Below are 16,429 nucleotides of genomic sequence, written 5' to 3'. Positions count from 1 at the left end.
CTTACCACAGCAAGGCTTTTGCCAAGATGTGCCATGTCCACACCTGGGATCTGAACCGGTGAACCCTGGACCACCGAGAAGCAGAACGTGCGAACTTAACTACTGCGCCACCGGGCTGGCCCCTCTATATTAATTCTTATAACTACATGTGTAATCACAATTATCTAAAAATAAAAAGTTTAATCAGAAAATAAAAGTAAGGACAAGCAAGGGTAGAAAGAAGAGATTAAGGACAATGAAAAGCCTTAGTAAAATATGGGTGTGAAAGGTAAAGTCAAGATGATATTGAGCAAATTGTGCTTAGCCTGATGCATTCAAGCTTCAAGGATGTGAATTTGTGGAATAAGATGCAGAAAGCTGACCCAATGTAATAGAAGATGGAAAAAAGGATCAGTTTGCTCTGCCTGAAAAAAGACCAAAATGAAGGATGATAAACATTATGGACACACTGCAGGTCACCACAATAGCAAAGGGTGGAGGACTGTTGCAAAGGTCTCAGGCTCCATGACAAGGAACAACAGTATGTCTTCAATTTACAAGCAAGAAATTTGTGATTAACAAGTAGTTTAGTTCCAGGCCACCAGAGTTGTAAAACAAGTTGATGAATTGGTCTTTTCAGAGGTCTTTTGATACCAGTTTAGAGAGCTATCAAAAGGAACTAATGTTCAGATCATCTGAAATCTCTAAGACACAACACAAGTGCATGAAACTCAAAAAACTTCAAGGTGGCCTTCTTTCTTTCTTTGACGATAACTCAATGAATAACTCAAAAAGGCATTCTGATGAAGAGGTCTCAATGAAAAAGCATATGATGTTTATACTCAGAAAATGCCAAGTCTATCCCTAGTCCCCAGAATACCTAACAATAATTCAACTGACAAGTATTTCCAGAAAGCCTGCAATGTGTCTAGTTGTATAGCCATCCCTGCAGCAGAAGCTGGTTGTGTCTGAGCTAAGCTAACTGATCACCTATTCTTTACTCCTCTCTAACTTAAACATCCATTATTACAGCACCAACATCACCCTATTGCCTTATTTGATTGCACATCCATCTGCCATCATTTGGCTGCAAGCAACCTCAGTTCAGGAATACCTGTTTGTATTCCCAGCTAAGATCCCACAGCCTAGGATGGCAGGATGGTAGGATGGGTGTGTGGGCATCTCTGGAACTCTATGCTCAGTGCCCCACTTCATCCATATAATTCTTGAAGGAGCTACCATGTCTTTACATGATCACATTCTCCTAGTTACAGCTGACTGAGCCAGGATGGGCATCTGATACAAGCTTTATTGCTGTGTCTCCTCCACTATTTTGGACTAGGAACCCTTTGCCACATGGATCAAAAGGATGAAGTGGCCAATCTACAAACAAAGTGATATGGGTAAATCAGATGTGCTCTGAAGAGAAAAACAGAATCATGGAGGCATTCAAATTACTGGTTTCTGTTGTTCCTAAAGCTCAACTGCTCCTAAGCCCATTCAGGGGCACAGCCATGCTGAGAGATGTCACTTTGAACAGATCCCCTAATTTCAGATGAGGATCTGTCAATTGAAATTCATTACATTAAGTACCACAGAGTGAGTAAGTGAGTGAGTGCTCACATTGGCAATCAATTACCCCATAAGAGATGATGTCATTTATTACAGAAAGCTTTGATCCCTTAATATACTGGCAGAAATCCTACCTCAGAGCAAAGGTAAATGTGTAATTAGGATACAGGTGAGATTTAGAAATGAAAACATGACGAAGAAGTAGGTGAAGAGTTGTATAACCTGGAAATTACTGGCAATCTTAACTCTTACACTTAATGCTAACTCAAATATCTATGCTACCCTCAAACCAAATTGACTTGCTGAACGTGAGCAATTTGAATGTTTTTCTTTTTGACTGGCTCTGTGATGATTCTGGGTATAAGACACTGTGTGTTTAAAAATATCTCATATATTTCTTACGCATAATATAAGGTAAATAAAACAATGCTAGGAATGGAAATTTGGAAGTCTTTGGAAAGGAAACCAAGAGTCACTGATTGCCCACTATGAACCAGCCATTGCACTTGGGCTGTCACAAAAATTATCTCACTTATAGTGGATGAAACAGACTCAGAGAAGTAAAATAACTTGCCTAGTGTGAGGCAGGAGAGCTGGAAGTTCAACCAAAGTCACCTGACTCTAAATTCTTAACAAAGACCTAAGGTGTGAATCTCACCATATCAAACCATTTCTGCATGTCTCATTTTCCCAAGCACACAAAGGCATGGGGAGGTGGAGAGGATGGAGAAAGTGAAGAATAAAATCATGACTCACACAACTGGATTATTGGAAAAACTTATGACTCTGAATTACTATCCAAAAGTCAAATGTACTTTTGGGTACAGTTCACTGTTTTTTGAATGAGATTGATTTTTGAAGGTTAGATACTTTCACTGAACACCTTAGATACTGTTTGTTAGAGAAATCAAATTTAGACAGCCAAGAGCATACTGGCTTATTAGTCATTTTCTACAAAACAGATCATTTTTCTCTAAGGTTCAGGCACATTTCTAGAGAACAACACTCCCTCCCAGGCTCATTTCTGCCAGAACTTTTTTCCCCTCATTCCAATTCTATCACCCAGTTTAAATTCAGAAGGAGGAAAACAGTAACCCTGGTGGCGACTACAATTGCTTGTTCCAAAATTCCCCAAAGAATGTCTGCTATGATACTGCACTTCTTTCATGTCACCACATCTTGGAACAGGAGGAAACCAATGCAGAAGGCTAAAAATAAAAAACATAAGGCTCAGAAAGGTTAAGTAACCCTCCCAAGGTCATAAACTAGTAAGTGAGAGCACTGTCATTCAAACCTGGATCAGCCTGACTCAAAATCTATTGCTCTTTGTACTGAAGCACAGTTAAGTATCCAGCCCTGGATCTGATCAACAAGATCTACAGACTAGGTCCCTGATCCTAGAGTTTTAAAGAACACTGAGAAGACATAGAAGCATGAGACAATTAAGAACACCCTTGGTAGAAATGAATAAAGGCAGAAAGTCTCTAGATAGTAGAATGGGAAAAGTTACTGGTGATTATCTAGAGGGGTTGCGCGCATTGTCTACAGTCATTTGACTTTCCCACTACAGCATGCCAAGAAAACACCAGCCTGGGCTGGAGAGAGAAAGCTTACTGAGGGTGGTGGGGAGGTGCTTAAAAGGAGAAAAGGTTGGAGATCATTAGAAGCTTTGAATTCAACTATAAATTCTGAATTTGATACAACAACCAAAGGGGAGTTATTGTAGGCTCACGGGTGGGCAAAGACATGATCAAAATTGTGTTTGAAGATTAGTCTGCCAGTAGAATACAGAAGGGACTAAAAGCAAATGACTTTCTGTGAGTAGGGAGAGATGGAGAGAGCACTAAGTTATGAGGTACCTAGCATATAAAAGCCTCTGGTGAAAAGGGAGAGCTGTGTTGTTTCCATGCCCTACCAAGCTACTAAATCGTCAGTCCAAACAAGTCTCAGCATGTATCACCATCTGTGTCAACACGCAAACTTTGCTGGTGAACTCCCAAAATACACTGCACAAAGCTCAGTTAGGCAAGCTTTTGAGGGTATCAATTATCCCTCTTACTAATTTCCAACTGCCAGACATTGCAGGCTACTACCATTTAACACTAGGAATAAGGCAGTGGGCTCTTAGGCCCTTCCCATTGCTTGTGTGCAAAAAAAAAAAAAAGAAAGAACAACTTAAAAAAAAAAACAACAAATTACCTTCCCTATTGCCACCATGAGTCTGGACTAACTAGAAATGTCACACTACCAAATCTTTGGCTGATACCTTAAACACGTAGAGCCACTGATAGCAACTGACAATTTTCTGGGTGATAGTTTTTACCTTGTAAATATATCACAAATACGTATCTTCTCTTTACATATTTTCCTTCAGCCCCCATGGCTTACTGTTGGTTCCTTAAACATTAAGTTCTTTCCTACTTCGGAGTCTCTGCATACCCTGTTCTCTGCACCTCAAATATTCTTGCCCCTCTTATTTATTTATACGACTAGTTACTTCTCATTCTTTGACCTCTTTTATAAATTAAGAGATCTCCAAATTCACATCTCCCTGTTTTTCTCCATCATTGCATCTATTCCATTAAATCCATCCTGCCATTTACCAAGAGTTGTAATTTTATATTTATTAACTCTTTACAGTCTCTGCCCCTATTAGACTGTACGTACCATGAGGGCAGGGACTGTGTCTGCCATTCACCTCAGTTTCCATGTCAGGCACTGTACTAGACACTTGGTATCAGTGGTGAAATAGACCTTAGACCTTGTATCTAATCTAACATGCTCATTTTCCAGATGAGGAAAGTAGGACCAAAGAGGTACGGTGATTGTCCACATTTGCACAGCTAGTTGGCAGAAGAATTGGAAATAGACAAAATTAAAGATGGAAATCATTCAGTGCTAAAAAGGATGCTGGGGGTGTGAGATCACAGCAGATCAAGTTAGTCTTCAAAATGGGGAAGGGGACTCTGAGCTGACTGTTGAGGGACAGGGCAGAATTGAGTAACACAGGGGAAGAGCAGGACGCCTCAGTGGTGCTATTAATGAAGACAATACTAGCAACCAACCATTAGAAAAATAAGCATGCTGTATTGGTTTTATAGGAGTAGTGTCACTTTCATGTTAATCTTTTCTTATTGCCCAGTCCTACGATCTTAAAACCAAAGGATGAATGAGTAAGATTAAGGGCACAGCCTGTGGCAGTAAATATAACAACAGAGTAAACCTAAGAGGTCTGTATTGAAATGGAAACCATGACCTAGGCCTCATTAGCATTCAAGTGAGCCCGGGACCACTAAACAGACACCATTTTATGAGCTGCAACGCACCGGGGTACAAACAGCTCATTATGGCTCTCTCAAGATACCACAAACACCATCAATCTGACTTGGAGTTACAAATGACTGGGAAGTGAGAGGAGGAGGGGGAAAAAAGAAAAGAAAAGAAATGATCACTGAGTCTTAGCACTTTGAGAAGAAGCCCTCACCCTTCCTAGTCATCTCTCAACTGTGAAGTGTGTGGGAAAAACCTTTATCACATCAATGGCCCTGTTAAGGGTCAACTCTCATTGCCAACAACAATCACCACATGGGGAACATATAAAAATGTTCCTTGCCCTGACCCTGCTATCTCCTATTCTATGGTTAAATCAAGATAATTTGGTCTCCAACATATCCTTCCAGCCAGCAGTCACCCAAGATCCTGAGTTATGGAGTTTCATCTTTCCATATCATAACAGAGTTTTCTTATAACCTCTGTCCTATAAACCTTCTCCTCTGTACACAGGAGATTTTCCATTCCGCTGCTGAAGTGAAAGAACAGAGAACAAGCTTGACTGTTCTACTGCCTGCTGGGTCTAAAGCTGGTTGAAACATTCTGTATAAACCCTGGAGCCTACAGAGTCTGCCTAATGAGGGAACGTGAGTGTGCACTAATGCGCAAGCACACGAATATGTATACGAAGCCTGGGGGTACGGAAGTGGCTAAGGGGATAATGTAGAGGTAGGGGATACACATATGGATAAATGCAAGAATCTCAGTGAATGTTCCCTAATCCTAGATACCATCATTTTTTTAGGACTCCTCAAAAACCTGGTATCCCTGCATCCTGATCAATATATTTTCTAAAGTGTCACCAGAATGATCTCAACATGTACAGGGGATTGTGCCATTTTGCCTGTTCGAACCCTTTGATGACTTCTATTACACTTAGGATAAAATTCTAAATCCTATCCACATTTTCCGCCTACCTCTCCAGTCTCTCCCCTTGAAACATCACTAGCTCCAGCCACTCTGGCTTTTTTTCATTTCTCAAAATGATCACAATCTTCCCCCTCCCCCCCCAGGGTCTTTGCATATTCTGTTCCCTGTGCTTGGAACACTCTTACCCACATCTTTCCCGCACTAATTATTACTCATTGTCCACAACTAAAATGTCACCTTCTCAAACAGACCTTACATACCTACCCCAAATTCAAGTACTTCTGCCTGTTAATAAGCTCTCCTAATAACCTCTACTTTTTCTGAAGGTATTTATTACACTTCAAAATTTTACAGATGATTATATGATTTCTGTCCTTACTAGACTATAAGTTCCAAGAAGAAATGAGTCGTTATCTATTTACTTCATCAGTGACTCCTCAGCACTTAGCACAGTGCCCAGCTAACAATATTTCTTGAGAAGTGCTCAAAAATATTTCTTAAATGAATGTTTATCTGCTTCTGTTTTCTCTTAAGTCATTCTAATCACAAAATAATAATCATCTTTCAACTCATCTCTCTCACACCTTTAGGGTGTCTCTACTCTATTCATACTCCCAAAGTTTCCATCATCCACTTATCCACATCCACCAATCAATACACAAACTTCTCATTCCATTCAAACTTCTCATATACAGATATCTCATTAGTTGCTGAACTCCATCTCATTTATACCATACCAAATTCATCTTGCCTTTTGACACTATAAGTTCAACTACATCTAAATAGTAACTCTCCATCATGGTGGGTACCTTCCTTCTTCAACTGAAACCTAAGCTTTCCCTAAAGAATGTATCCCAGCTAGCCCTCTTTGACAGAGGTCCTCCTCTTCCAATTACTTCCATCTATATGAAGGTAAGTAGGCAGATTCAACTTTTTCTTTAAACCCTAATGCTGCTACTGACTTCAAAGAGTGAAAATATATTTATTTAGCTATTTCTAGGTACCAGACACTGTGATAAGTGCTTACATTGATTGTCAAATGTAATCCTCTCATACAATTAGTCCAGTTTTACAGATGGAGTACACATCCAGTCCACACTGAAGAAAGATACTAAGTATCTCAGCCAGGTAAGGAGAAGAGACCCTGACAAAACCCAATAACAGCCCTGAATTTGGAGAGAAGGGTTGGGCCAGGAATAACTACAAAATTTAATGTCCCAATTCATTCATTTATTCAACAAATATGTATACACTATGTGGCAGGCCCTGACCTATATACACTGAGATTTTAATTGTAAACAGTTGTGGCTTCTACTCTGTAGAACTTACACAAATAAGTGTTTTACAACCAAACAATTACAACAGAGGGTGATAAGTGTTGTAATGGATACATGTTGCCTTGGGAGCACAAAGTAGGAGAACAGAGAAGAACTATGGTCTACAGGTCCAGCTGGGGATGATGAGTTTCACTGGCGAGCCACAATTATGGAACCCAATGACAGCACATATCAAGGCAATGTATTTTTTTAACAATTCATTCTCCTACAGACTACCCCTTCAAATCACCTAAGGTTGCATTTACAAGAATTTATTATCAAATATTAACAATAATGGCAGCATTTGTCTTGATATTCTAAGATCACAGTGGTCTCTTGCTTTAACTATTTCTACTTTTATCCATTTGTTCACTCCTATGTGATCCAGACCCAGATGAGCCCCTAGTGCCAGAGACTGCATGAATCTATAAAACAGACAGAGATAGGTACAACAGAATATCTCAGGAAAGGAATCAGAAGTATGCCATGTGATGCTACCTTAAAGTCAGAATAACCTGCATTATAACTGAATAAACTTTAAATTACTGTTAAAAAAAAAAAAGAGAGAGAGACTTTATGTGTTAACCAGGTTGTGTGAAAGTGTGCATGTGTGTAAGACTGTGTAGAGGAAGGGGGTGCAGTGTGGAGTACTTCAGGCAGAAGGAAGTGTATGTGTATTGGTTTGAACAGAAGAGAAAACATGGCTCATTTGAGGCAATGAAGAAAAATTAGTGTGGTTCAATGACAAGGCATGCACCAGGGGAGACATGGCTGCAGAGGGAGTTGTATGCAGAACCTTGGAACTCTATCCAAAGACAAGGAGGACCCGCTGAAGCATTTTAAGCAAAGAAACAACACGATCCAATTTGTGTTTCAGAAAGCCCACTCCGCTGCTGTGGGGAGAATGGACTGAACTCCATCTCACCCCTCCAGGTCAACAGCAATTTAAAGCACTGGGGACTCCCAGGGCTCCTGTGGCCGCTATAGCAACGAGAAAGTCTGTGGTGCATCTGGGGCAAATTCTGGATGCAGCAGCACCAAAGAGCATCCAGCCTCAGCCACTGTATGGAGAGCAGTGGATGCTGTGCCAATGCTGGATATTCATAAAGCTGACCCCTGGCACAGAGGCTTCTCCACAGAGAAGAAAATGGTGCCAAGCTTTGGTCCCCCTACTAGGAGGCCCACACTCTGGCTCTCTCCCTACCTTCCTGCTGCTGGACTGTTAACCAGTTTACATATAGAGCTCCTCACCTCAATGGGAGAAAAAACTAACTGCAGCAGGGGTTCCAAAGAGAATCAACATACTCTGTTATGGGCAAGCAGTTACTATGAGCAGAAGGAGTAAAATGGAGTTTAAAAAAATAACATGGGATCTATTAAAACATTTTGCAATATAAAAGATGGAGAACATACTATGTAAGATGTAGATAAAGAGCATACTTGTGAAAAATATTCACATCCAGAAACTAATATACTTTAGAAATAATTGGCTCTGGATTCTCAAGAAATTTAGACACATATATGTTCTAAAAAGAAATAAAAAATAACATAGAACATCATATCTGATGAAAGGGTGCAGGCTGGGAGAAACGCAGAAATAGAGAGGACCTAGAGGCAATGAGTAAATATTGTAAGAATATAAAATTGCAGTTCAAATAAAAATCAGAATTGGAAGCAATAAAGGATAGAACTGACAATGAAGAAAAATAAATCGGTGTTCTGAAGGAAACGCTTAAGAAGCTGTCTTAAAATGCAAAGGGAAAAAACAAGCAGATTAAAATAAGGAGAGAGAAGCTTTTAGCTATGGGGAAGAATGAAGACCTAATGTAAAGATAATAGGTGTTCCTGAAGACACAAAAAGAATGAAAAGGACACTTTTTTCCTGAGGTGAGAACAGACCTAAGTCTGTAGATACACAGGACTCAAAAAAGTACTAGGAGAAAGAATAACAGAGAAGATACCTATACAATATTGGTTTAAGATTTAAGTTTTAAAGAGAGAGAGGAAGAAGAGAGGAGAGACAGAAAGGGAGAGGGAGTGAGAGACTCATCTTACATTGGACGTCCCTAAAATACTGACCACGAGAAGCAAAGGAACAACGTCAAGGAACTTAATAAGATTAATTTGTGACCCAAGATTTCAATATCCAGATAAGATGCCATTTGTGCATTAAGGCAACTAAATCAAAAGATATTTTTCAAATATCCAAGAGCTCTGAAGATATGCCAACATGTCACTTTTCTGGAAAAAAAATTACTCAAAGATGTACTCATTTGACTGAAGAAAATAAACCAAAATAAAGAACTCAGGAATGAAAAGGTTGTGATATAAATGTTAAATGTACTGGTAGTTAACACAAAACAAGTTACACATAGAGCTAAGTCTAAGATATTATAAATTGTATTATAAAACAGCATAAATATCAAGAATAATTTTAAAAGAACATGCATACAATTTTTAAATTTTTAAATCCCAGATCACATAAACAAAATCTGGAGAGTGAATAGAAGATATAACAGAACTAAAAGTATGTTTATTCCTCATCCTACAGAAGAGGCAATTCGTATATACAGTCTCATGTTTGACACTAAAACAGAGAGACGGATTCAAATCCAAACTTTTCTAAACATGTATACCTCTAAAAACAAAATTAAAAAACACTAAATGCTATAATTTAAATCATCTCACCTCTATCTATTGTCCTCCTGGACCACTTTCCACTTCCTTGAATGACTTAAGCACATAGCTTATGTTCTTCTCACTCTTTCTTCTCCCATCTCCCATGAAATCAACATCTGGGTTGAGGACCAATAAGGTCATCCGAGCCAAGAATTATTACTTTTCTCAACTCATCAGACCTCTACACCACTCCATATCACAAGTATACTCACATTCTAGATCTCATTATAAGACACTCATTGTTCCAACTCCAAGATCTCAAACCTAGCACTTATACTCTCTGACTATAACTTTTCATTTCTCTCCTTTCCCATTCCCAACAACCGTTTCACCTAATTTACCCCCACTAAAACTTGTCAAAGTAAATCCCTCCTAAATAACCCAGTTCATTAACCAACTCCCTTCTAGCTGCCTTCACTCTTAGTTTATGTTCTATGGTAGGTCACATGAATGAATGAAGATCCTGTCCTCTATAGCTACTGCCCTGTATCTCTCCAATTTTTAGCTGCACAAAATGTTGAATGAGTGATCTATACCCACTCCTTCCCTTCCTCCCTTCTCAACACCTATTTTTCTCTTTAACCCCTTGCAATCTGGCCTCCTTCTCTCCTTTATATTGAAACTACATTTTAGAAGATTTCCAATGACCTGAAAAATTCTGATTAACACTTTGCAGTTATCATTCTTATTTGAGTCTCCTGTCATTCATTCAGTAACTATAATTTGTTAAAATTGGTCCTGGGAATGTCAAAATAAGTAAGACCAGTTCTCAATCCTCCAGAGGCTGAGAGCCTATTAAGAGAGGAAAGCATATAAACCAATAAGAGCAGTAAATGTTACAAGTGCTACAACAGAGGCATGCAGAATTGAGTCAAGGGCACAATCTTAGAATGCACCCCCACCCCCCAACTCAGGATGCTATTAAGGCAGAGCCTCTTCCCAACTCTCATACATCCTCTTTTCTCACCTTCCTCCTTTGGATCCCTTTCCTCATCCATTTTCTTAAGTGTGGACAATTCTCACAATTCAGGTCCAAACTCTCTATTCTTTTCACTCCACACACTTTCCCTTACAGCCTTGATACATTCCCAAGACAACCAAAGATGACTTGAAATCTGAGTCTCTAGCCCCTCCCTCTGTTTGGACCTCCTGGTCTTTCTGCTGGATGTTTTTCACTTGGAAAACTCACCTCAAACTTACTATCATCGCTAGCCCATTTCTCTATCTCTGTCAATAGTCCCCACATTCTCCCACTGCTCAGATTCAAACAGAAGTTAACTCTTCTTAATCTCCCCACTCACCCAACTGAGTACTTAGATGGTCCCTAATTCCTACCTATGCTTCTTTCAAACTCACATTAATTCATACTTTCTACCTCCTATTGTGGTTATGTGTAGACTTTCTTATTTCTTCCTAGTGAATCTGATCATTCTTTAAACGTAGAAATTGATATATTTCTTCTATCTCTTCCAGCATCCACCATAGCATATTGGCTATAACAGTTTTTCAATAAATATCTGTTATTGAAGCTACCTTACAACCATTCTATGGGGGCTTGAAAAGCCATGAAGTGAGACTGGATCCTGCCTGGGCTGTAGCCAAAGCCAGACATTGAATTATGGACCACAAGGGCAGGAAAGACGCCTGTCAATCTCACCCTCTGGATTTAGTGCAGGGTCATACTAACCACTCAGCCCTGTTCACACCCCCGAGCACTAATTAGCTCTGAGACCTCTGGGATGAGGGTGCTTCAGGTTAGCACTCCGGCAGTCTGCCCAACTGAGAGCAGACTGAAATTGGGGTGGGGAAGCAGAATTCCAGAAAACAGGCTTATTATCAAGTCCTCACAATCAAGTTGACAGTAGAGAAACTGAAATGGGAGGTATATTTTCCCATTCTCCCATGCAGAATACAAATGAGAAAACTTTTATAGTCCCAGAAAAGAAACAAAAAATGGTTGTGAGAAAAGCCTCATCCTAGAGAATAGCTTATAACTAGAGGATAGACTGAAAGAGGAGCATTTGTTTCAAAATCAAAATACCACCATGAAAAGACTCCATTCTCAGACACAAGGAGCTCAGGCACTACCTCTGGCAGTATGCACTTGCTGATTCATGCCAAAAATTTTTACTGAAATTGGAGCAACAGACAGCAAAGGGAATCTTAACTAAATCTTTAGGATCATCATGTTATAAAGGAGAGCTGAGAGAAAACGTAGTCAGTTTTATTTGACTCATGTCCACCTAACTTCCATCGTTCACTTCTGCTTAGCATCCCAAAGCACTATTCCAAGCCCAAGCTGAAATTACATTTCTGGGTTAATAACAAGCACAGGAAAATAAATCATGTCTGCCCTAGAAGTGAACCCAAAACCAAAAGCTGCCAGAGAGGAATTTGTGAGTTGAGTTTAGAGGCAACTTTAATTCTGAAGGAAATGAACCTTTAAAAAGAAAATTCAAATCACAAGCTATGTAGACAAAACATTAATCTACACTGCATTAATTAATTTGGGAGACTTTAAAAACTTTTTTTTTCCTTAAGTGGATATCTGCCAGAGCAGAACTTCTTTCATGAGATGACTTGGGGCCAAATACAGTAATAGTAAAGACATTTGTGCTCAGGCTTCATCAAATCCTTAGGTATGCTTCCATTTCCTAAAGGAGCATCCAACTACTCAGACTTATCTCTGTAACAAGATTTCTACAAAAAAGTAAACCATTTGCCAACCAACACCAGTTTCTTCCTCCTGTGCTTTAGTTCATCCAGAAGAGTGGTAGCTTTTAAAGGCACAAACTAATACTATTCTACACAGCCATGTCAAGTAAAGAGGTTCTGCAGTGGACTAGAACACAGTTCTATCCACAACTGATGTAGAAACCACACCAGAACAAGGCTAACATGCTTTCCTCTAGTGAGGCCAACACAAGGCCCCTCTGCAGATAGCTACAAAAGTCCATCTGTCTATCACCCAGGATCAGAGAGGAGGCCCCTACAGAGTAGCAGCAATGGTAATACCTACAGATTGTCTCTGCATCTAAAGTAGTGTTGCCCAAGAGAAATATCATGAGAGATGCAGATATAATTTTTAAATTTCTAGTAGCACTTAAAAAAAGGAAAAAGAAACTGGTGAAATTATCTTTAATATTATGTTTTATTTAACCCAGTGTATCTAAAACATTATCATTTTAGCATCTAATCAATACTTAAAACATTATTAATGAGACATTTTACTTTTTTTTCTAAGTCTTCAAAATCAGGTATTTTACAGTGGTGACATCTCAATTTAAATCAGTCACCTTTCAGATGCTCAGTAGCAAGATGTGGCTAGTGGCTACCCTATCAAACAGCATGGATCTAGAATGTTTTACATGATAATTGTTTGCTGAATAAATGAAAAGCTCAAAATCTTGTTATTGTACCATTTATTCTCCTAATACTCCAACAAAGTAAGACATATCAGTTGCATGGATAGCAAATAAGGACTTCTGAAGAAAAGGAAGCTGACTCATTTACCCCAAATCAAACTATGAATAGACTCGGAAAAAATTTCTGGTCATCTTGAAGTCCAGAACATGCTATAAAAGACCAAGTCTTCTACTTATGTGCACTTATAAAGCAATACAGTACCTATCAGGCTCTTCTCATTAAAACTGTAGCAAATTCCCAAATCTCCAATTATTTCAAATTGATACCTAGTTATTCAGCTATATAATCCCATCCATTCTTTTTCAGATAGCTGGCAAGTTCATTTCCTTTCCTAGTGCCTATTCCAACCCTTCCTTTTCTATTTTGTCAAAAGCCAGACCAAACAACATGCTTCAATAGCTGGAAACTGTAAAGGGAATTCTGAACAAAACAGTAATAAGGCTCTTAGGTACAGTGAAAAAAACACCAGGCTGAATATAAAACATTCACTTAATTCACTTAATTTCTAATCTCAAAGTAAACAGGCAAATATTTAAAAAGGAAAAACAAAAAGACTAAATCATTATATCCTAGGATGATAAAATTATAAATTGAACTTTCAATCTATTAAAAAGACTCAAAGTCCTTAAAAAATAAAAATAAAACAACCCATAGAGTCAATCTGTATAGAAAAAAAGACCACAGATTTGAGCAGACTTGGCGTTCAACAAGCCTAGATTCAAACCCTAATCCAACCACTATGTGACTTGAGTAACTGTTTAACCCTTCTGAATATCCATCATCATCTGTAAAAAGCATATTTAACAAACTCTACCCCTAATACAGTTATCATGAAGATTATACAAAATAAAACATTATAATTATCATTTGGGTGCTAATAAACCTTAGTTGACTCCAAGTGCCCAGTCCCATTCATTTCTTTAATTTATGTAATGCAGAAAATATTAATTTGAATTTACAGCTCTAACATCAATAGAAATAGGAACGCTATGACCCAAAATTTTCTTTCTATTTTTCTCAGAATGAAGTGGGGGTTGGAATGGTGAACAGCTCGGCTATATTCTACTGAGAACAAAGGTCTATAAAGGGTTCCAGTAAGTGGTGTCATCAATAGTTCAACCACCCCATAACTCAGTACTTCTCTTACCTCAAGCATATAATAATGCCAATATGAACGTGGGGAGCATTATCACAGAGGGATGTATGGGGTAGTATGGAAGCCCAGAGAAGAACACTTAACTCAGCCTGGAGAGAGGTCACAGAAGGCTTCCCAAAGGAAGTAACCACTTGATCTGAGCCAGGAAGGCAAAAATGGTGAGGACAATAGGGAGAGGAGCGGAGAAGGGAAATCTAAAGAAAAGGAACAGTATGAATGAAGGCACAGGATGTGGTAGATATAGGAGAACTGGAAGCAGTTCTTATTGCTAGAATATGAAGTGCTGGTGGATGCATGAGAAGACTATAGAAGCAGACAGAGCCAAGGCCAGGAAGGACTTCATATTACAGAGGAAGGACCTTGGATTTCATCCTGTTAGTGATGGGGATAGAAAAAAACAAGGATGTCATTGGAAATCAAAGAACTGGCATGAGTGAAAAGAGGAAGGAAACATGTGATGGGAAACTGAAGACTGAGTCACTTTAAATGAAAGCAGATCAAACGAAATAAATATTGCCACATTGAATTTATCCATCATTCCTACCATCCTTTCTAGAAAATGGAAAAACACATGGAGGAAGAAACACCTTATCAGGACTTTCATAGAAGAGAGGTATTTATTAAACATCCTGCGTAAGAAATTTTGGTAAACTATTATTCCACTGGGAAAATTTCCCTAAGATCAGGCCTTCCTAATTCATACCAAAGCAGGAAATTGAGTATGGTATCAAAGAAAAACCAGCAATGAAATCACAATATCATTTAATCTTCACTGGCATCAGAAGCCTTAGTACCTCACAAAGCCAGTCTCTCACAGGGCAAAGGAGAGATGAGAACAGGGTCATGTTCCTAGCAAGTATCTCATCCTGCCCAACACCACCGTGAGGATCATTAAAAAGAAAGACATTCAAATCTTTCCAGGTATTATGTGTCACATAATTAACTTCACAGTAACTGTTTTAAGTTGAAAAAAAAATGGCCTCTGAAAAGTCTACCAGAGAAATGGCAAAAACTAAAGAGAATAGAGAATTCGACAGAAAGAGCAGAGGGTTGGGAGTGAAGTCCTAGGATCAAGACACCGAGAAGAAATTCTAGGGGAAGTCCAATTCCAGGGAAAGTTGGTGGGAAAGCAATAAAAATGACAGTTTGGGGATTAAAAGCAGAAATGTGTGGCCTTCCAGGAAATCATGTTATTGAAGTTTTAAACCCTTCTAATCCTTTTCTATTCATAGTTTATAGCTCTAAAGAGTACTCTAAATAATTAGCTGATACAGAGAAGGGAAAGCAATTCGGAGATTTGAAAGACTCCCAGGTGGTATCGGCAGGGACCCAAGATCTAGACTTCTCTGCTGGGCACAATTCCTCGCTGGCACTGGAGTTTCTTCCCTGTAACATTCACTTATTCTTGGGTTTCCAGATTAAAACAATCAATTTCTCTCTTAATCACTTACTCAGGTCCTAATTGTCTCCACTTTCAGTTAGACAAATAGAAACAGAAATTGGAACCAAATGTCTGCATAAAATCACTTAACTTTCAAAAGTAAGTGGAAAATCTGCCTAAGACAACATCAGAAACTTCCAAGAGGTTGTGAAATTGAGCAAGACTACTCCCCTGACGTCAGAGGCAGAAAAATCTATTCTTTTTCCTATATGCAAAAAGGGATACAAGAAAAGAAGAAACAGAAATGTAGGTGAGTGTCATAAAAATAATGCCATCAAGGGGACCTGCCCCACTCTTTGCACAATTATAGGACACGACAATAAGATGAGATAGATTTCTGTCTGTGAAGATAAGCTCTGAACTCTTGCATTCTGTATAACTTATTTTCACTTTTTTTTTCAGTTGGAAGGAGTATTTTTAATGGCCTTTTCATATGACTATGAATATTCTTTGATATTACACCAAAATTTGACAAGTTGTAGTTTCCCTTTTTTCCAGCTTTACTGAGGTATATTTGACTTATAACACCATGTCAGTTTAAGGTGTACAACGTGATAATTTGATATCCATGTACATTGCAAAATGATTACCACAATAAAATTAGTTACCACATCCATCAGCTCACAGTTACCGCTTGTGTGTGTGTGGTGAAAACATTTA

At 38.7% G+C, this 16,429-nt stretch overlaps 1 protein-coding gene and 1 pseudogene across 2 annotated transcripts in view; one reads left to right on the top strand and one right to left on the bottom strand.

Annotated features, from left to right (window-relative positions):
• NOTCH2 (notch receptor 2) overlaps positions 1 to 16,429 on the bottom strand; it is a 153,773-nt gene that overhangs the window by 58,700 nt on the left and 78,644 nt on the right. The window lies entirely within an intron of this gene.
• On the top strand, positions 7,222 to 7,607 carry LOC103548373 (ubiquitin-conjugating enzyme E2 D3 pseudogene; annotated as a pseudogene).

This window comes from Equus przewalskii, unplaced genomic scaffold (assembly GCF_037783145.1).
Source record: "Equus przewalskii isolate Varuska unplaced genomic scaffold, EquPr2 ChrUn-13, whole genome shotgun sequence".
NCBI classification, from domain to species: domain Eukaryota; kingdom Metazoa; phylum Chordata; class Mammalia; order Perissodactyla; family Equidae; genus Equus; species Equus przewalskii.
Note: the sequence above shows the minus strand (reverse complement) of the source record. Positions and strands in the feature narration are given on the sequence as shown.